Source organism: Glycine soja, chromosome 2 (assembly GCF_004193775.1).
Source record: "Glycine soja cultivar W05 chromosome 2, ASM419377v2, whole genome shotgun sequence".
Classification (NCBI taxonomy): Eukaryota; Viridiplantae; Streptophyta; class Magnoliopsida; order Fabales; family Fabaceae; genus Glycine; species Glycine soja.
In genome coordinates this window covers 31,471,297-31,477,927 of record NC_041003.1, presented here as the reverse complement: position 1 = coordinate 31,477,927, position 6,631 = coordinate 31,471,297, and positions in this window count along the sequence as shown.

The following is a 6,631-nucleotide window of genomic DNA, read 5'->3' as shown; positions in this document are numbered from 1 at the left end:
ATGAATTATTAAATTATATGAATATAACTTTAACAAATTATTTATTATAAAATTGTAATAAAAATATATTAAATATAATTAGAAATTATTGTTTACTTTGAGTTTAACTTATCTATAGATAGTGTCATTTAAAAATTAACGATAATATTATATATTTTTCTCATTAAGTTGTGTTCATGAAATTTTCACGATATTTCATATTAAAATATTATCATATTTTATTATACATTATCTTTATTTATTGTGAGGTCTCAATTGTATTTTAAAAAATATTTAAAATTTCATTATTGTTTTAAATTTTCGCTACATGAAATACCATTAAACTGTTATTGAAATAAGTAAACAATATAGTTAAAAAATTGACAAGTTTTAAAACATTTATAATTTTATTCTTTAAGTATAATTTAGATTTTTAAAAAAATTATAAGTTGTAGCCAAGCTTCTAAATGTTTAATTATAACATATTTATTAAATTAATTTTGATTTAAAAGTTAGTCCACAGATATTGTAAGATTATTAACGTTATCATTTTATGTTCAATAGTGACATACATATAGCAATTGATAAAACATGTAAATATTTTACTATAATTAAAAAAAAGGGATCATGTGACGAAATTCTCAATAAATCAACCACGGGACGCACCCTCAAGATAGCAATGGTTAACTTAATAACCAAATAAAAAAGCTAATAAAAATGAAAAACATATTGTGATATTAAAGTTGAAAAATATCTTTATGATCTTTCTATATTTTTAAAAAAATGTGAAAATTTAACCTTCAATATTTATGTAAAATATAATTGCATTGCAAAATAGTTAATATTCGATCATACTTTACATCATCAAACTTTACATAATCAAACTTTATAAATAAAATATATATTTAATAAGGAAAGTACTGAACAAATTGGACTTTGTTTGGAATTTATTAAAAAAAAAGTGAAAAAGTTTTGCATAAAGCGCAAGATGTGCTCAATGGCAAACCCAAGCAAATAAATGTAAAAGATACTGTGCTGCCCAAAGATGTGCTAAAGAAGATACAACCAAAAAACGGCTAATAATGTAATAATAAGAAAATAGACGACCTAATAGAATAAAACTCCAAAATTCCTCACAGCAAAGGTTTATATATGTCTCCAAGGCAATTTTGCAAATTAATCATGGCTCCTAGCAATCATAAGAGACTCAACTCTCATTGAAATGTCATCACTTCCATTTTGATCCCCTAGTAACCGAACCCCCATAAGTGAGTATGACCACCATTGTCTTAACATGAAACTCCAATCCCAAAGCTCAATACAAATAATGTTGCATCCGTATTTGATCCTGTCCACAATATGAGGGTCCTATAATGAGCATATTAGGCCATCCAAGGTAATCATCTTGCCTTATCCCATGATATTATTACAATCATGTTCAAATAACTAAATACATGGACCAAATTGATGAATTGTCCATTGCATCATATAGGCACCCTTAAATACAAAATTATTCCGCATCAAGCTATAGACAAGTTTTATGATTCTGCATCATATAGGCACCCTTAAATACACTTGAAGCACCATAGGACTGCTACCATTCCTAAAGCAATAAATAAAAAAGGAGGCAATGGGTTCCTCCACGAAACCTGATGTCACAAGGTGAATCACATCTCTGTATACAAACTGCCACCTAGCTCCAACCAATATATATCCCCTGATTTCTTAGTTGCCACACTCTCTCCTTTTTGTGCATCCTGCAGACGTGCCTATTCTGAGCCACACACGTAATTATCATGATTAGCCCATAAATAAAGGACATAATACAAAAGAATAAGCTATATGAAATTATAATAACTAGAATGACACTGAATAAAAATCAAAAGGAAGATCTTAAATGTCTAAGGTGCAAACTTCAAACAACTACTGCTGAGATAGTTAATATTAGATTTAAAAGCTTTCATTCTGCAGATTAGAGTTGTTTGGAACTTCGATCTTAACTTTAGTTTCAAAAGTAATATTAGATTAGATGTTTTAGTTCAAGTGTCAAAGCTATAACTTCGCTAGTATGAGAGGATCTTGCATTTAAGGCTGTTTTGGAGTGAATGACGGGAATATAGATTTCAAAGCTAACATTTAGATGTTTTATGCTTCTTGTCAAAGTCAGAAGTTTGCCAATATAACAATAACATACACTTAGTATTGGAATACATTGAGGACCACACACTCTATTTTGTTGTTCTTTCATATTTTAACTAAATAAGATGGACTTGCCTTGGAAAGTCATTTTGGAGTTAATAGCGGGCATATACATTTCAAAGCTAATATTAGATGTTTTACTGGTAGTGTCAAAGCTAGTATGGGTTTTTGTTTTAGTCATAAGAAGAATTTGAAAGGTAATTTCTTTCATTCTTTGTATATAAATATTAGTTGCAAAATCACACGGGATAGAACTACCACACGACAGAAAAAAAACATTTATGAATATATTTAAATAGAGGTTTAAATACAGCTTTAGTCTTTCTAGCTGATAATTTTATCTAAAAGAGATCCAAAATTAATCATAACCACAATATGACAAACATTTATATACAAAGAAGCACATACCCAGGCTTTCTGCATCTTCATTTTCCACGTTCAGTGAGTGAAACTCTGATTGTTAAAGTAGTTGGAACCAACCCTACATAGACAGTATATTCCATTTATTTCCTTACTACAATATGTTAATAATATTAAAAAATAAATAAATAACCATAACGAAAATTGAGAGCATAATAAAAGGAAGGATATCACAACAAATGACAACCAAATACACATAGTGAATCCATTCAAGAGAAGTAATATGAAATGCAACATTCTATGATTTTACATTCTTAACTATGAATAGTTGGCTATCGTGTCTACATTGGAGAATAGAAATACAATCTTCATAATGAAGAGATGAAGCACAAATAATCACAAATTAGAAACTAATGACTCAGTCATTCCTAACACCAATCCTGTAACAATAAACAAACTAAATTAAATAATGATAATTGATTGAAAATAAATTATTTCAGCAATACGTTTTTGCTTTTCTTTGAGAAAAAAAATGTGCTTGAAATATAAATGGAAGAGAGAGAGAGAGAGGGGAATGTCCGTGTGACTTGTGAGCTGTGAGTGTAGGAAAAATAAAATAAAAATGAAAGAAAATAAATACGAAGAAGATACACAGTCTTGAATTAAATAACAAAATAACAAAATAACAGTAGCAAATTAAATTTAATTGACAGCACATGAATAATGCATTATAACATACAATAAACACAAGAAAAAAAATTAAGGGAAGAAAGATATAGCCTGGGTTGAAGCGCGTAAACGCTATCCTTAGAGAGAAAACGCCTCACTGCACTGGTAGGAAAATTTGATTGCGCTCCTCTCCCAAGATACAACAACCCGTTGGTTCCGATCGTGTGCAGCGAAAGGATCCCCGAACCTTATGAGCACCAATGCTCTTACTCTCAAGAAATAAATTATTTTATAAGAAAAGAAATAGAAAATTTTGGGAGGAAGGGATGAGACTGTAGCTCTGTCATCTTTTTAGAAAGGAGGAAAGAGAATATATAGGCATTTTGCAACAACAAAATATGACCGTTGGAAATATGACCGCTGAAAAACCAACTTACAGTTATCACAACAAACATAACAAACTAGTTGACTCATTAAAACAAAATCTTAAGAAAATCTAAAATAAATATTTTATTTTATAAAATGGAATTAATATATATTTATAAATTTTAAATTAAAACACAAATATTTACCAACATTCCCCCACATAATTTAAAATTTTAAAATATATTTTCTAAAAGATAATTTGTATAAAAACATAAGAGAAAGAACATGTGATATTGTATTTCGGTATAAGGAACCTTCCGGGTTTGAGCCTTATACCTAGTGTTTATGAACTTCCATCCGAGAAAAATGTAGTGACTTGATTGTCTTGAACTACATATTCTTTAACCGGACTTTAGTACACAACTCCTACAATATTGGTGTTCAATTAGGTTCTAATCAGTGGTAGCGCGTTACACGGCCTTGCGCTTGTATCTTGTTTCGTGAGTGTCCCTTAGAGATTAGCCCATATCTCACAGTGGCGGCCCCACCACCACACTCACTAGGTGAATCCTCAAAGAGTGAGTTGTGACCCCCACCCCTACAATAATTGTCATCGGATTCATTAAGAGGTATTTTTTTCCACCAAAAATACACATATATAAATACCTCAACCTTAAAATTGCCACAATTTATAATACACCTCGTCATAGGAATGAGAAATGGAACAACTCCGCCAAATTTCATTTTGGTGTACTTTAGTTAACAAACAATTTCGTTGTTACCCGTTGAACTCCATTCATGGGATCACCAATCACACGGAGACGGGTGTCCATTGTTGTAACTAAATAATGAGTTTTAATCTCATTCCCCTCGATGACTCAAATACTTGTTGACATGTCAACCTTTTTGTAAGTGGATCCGCAATATTATTTTATGACCTGACAAAGTCAAGAGAAATGACACCATGAGAAATCAAATTTCTAATAGACTTATGTCTCACTCTTAAGTGTCTTCTTTTTTCATCAAAATTTTGCTTGTTACTTTAGATATGGCAATTTGACTATCACAATGCATTGGAATTGGAGGTATACGCTTATTTAACAATGACAAATCACATAATACATTTTTAAGAAATTCAGCCTCACTAGTAGCAGTATTTAAAGCAATAATTTTTGCTTTCATGTGAAATAATAATTTGTCTAGTAGATTTTCATGATACTGCACAACCAGCTAAAAAGCAAAGACATAATCACTTGTCAATTTATTTCATCAAAATCAGAAATCCAATTTGCATCATTAAACCCCTCAATGCAGGAAAACATGTATAATGAATGCCATAATTGATGGTTCCTTTTAAGTATCTAAAAACTCTTTCTAATGCAATCCAATGAGAATGATCAGGATTATTAGTATACCTTCCTAATCTACCAACTGCATATGCAATGTCAGGCCTAGAGAAGTTTGTCAAATGCAACAAAGAACCGATACTTTGAGAATATTTATGTGAAGAAATTCCTTTACTCAAATTTTTCTTTAACTTCATGGATGAGTCATAAGGAGTAAAAGCATGTTTCGCATCAAAATAATTAAACTTCTTCAATAGCTTTTCAACATAATAAGATTGGGTAAAAGTCATGCCATCATTTTTCTTTATAAGCTTAATTCCCAAAATCACATCTACTTGACCAAGGTCTTTTATGTCAAAGTTTCTAAACAATAAGGACTTCACATAATTTATGAAATGCATATTACCACCAAATATCAATATGTCATCCCGATACAAACATAAAATGACACATCTATTATCATCAAATTGTTTCACATACACATATTTATCACTATCATTAATTTGAAAATCATACAAAAGAATAACTTAATCAAACTTTTGTGTCAATGCTTTGGAGCTTTTCAAACCATACAAAGATTTAACAATTTATTTTTCAAGAAAAAATATTTTCAAAGAAAGTCACATCTTAGACTCCATAATAGTACCATTAGAAATTTCATATACTTATGAATTAATAACTAAGAATCTATAAGTAGTATTATGTAAAAAATATCCAACAAAATATAATTAATATTTTTTTTCAATTTTCCTTTTCTTATTAATAGGGATATTAACCTTTACTAGACACCCCCACACTTTAAGATATTTCAGATTTGGTTCTCTTTTTCTCCATAGCTCATAAAAAATTTTAAGGTACTCTTTTAAGAATACGACATGCAAAATATAAAGTTTCACCAAAGTGTTTATTTTATTATTTTTGTGTTATATTTTCACAGGCTTATCTTTTATCAATGAGTTATAAATAAAGAGACAATCAGTCAACATGTAACAACAAAACAATAAAAATTTAAAATCAAACAACAAATGTCCTGATTTTAAAGACTTGTGTTCACAGGATCATTTGACCAAGTAAAAGATAGTTTTCTAATCATATAGGAATGAAATTAGAAGTATGCTTTTAGTTTTTCACATAAACTAATTCTAAAAGCATTTTCTCTTCAAAACCTTCATTAATGAAGAAAATATATTTTAAATTTCAAATTATAAGAAAATATTTTTCAACAATCTCTCACTTATGTAAAATTTAAGGAAATGAAATAATATAATAAAACATTTTTAATGAAGCATAATACATTGTGTCTTCATCCATTAATTTTTCAGACTTACTAAAAGGGGAGTCAATCATATTCATGACAAATATTTTGGTAAAATAAAATGCTACTGCAGAAAAGACTATGCAAGAAGAAAGTGATAACTTATTTTTCTCTCTAAAACAATTTTTCTCTCTAAGACTGTTAGAAAAATAAAATAAAAATGAAAGAAAATTAATACGAAGAAGATGCACAGTCTTGAATTAAATAACAAAATAACAAAATAATAGTAGCAAATTAAATTTAATTGACAGCACATGAATAATGCATTATAACATACAATAAACACAAGAAAAAAATTAAGGGAAGAAAGATATAGCCTGGGTTGAAGCGCGTAAACGCTATCCTTAGAGAGAAAACGCCCCACTGCACTGGTAGGAAAATTTGATTGCGCTCCTCT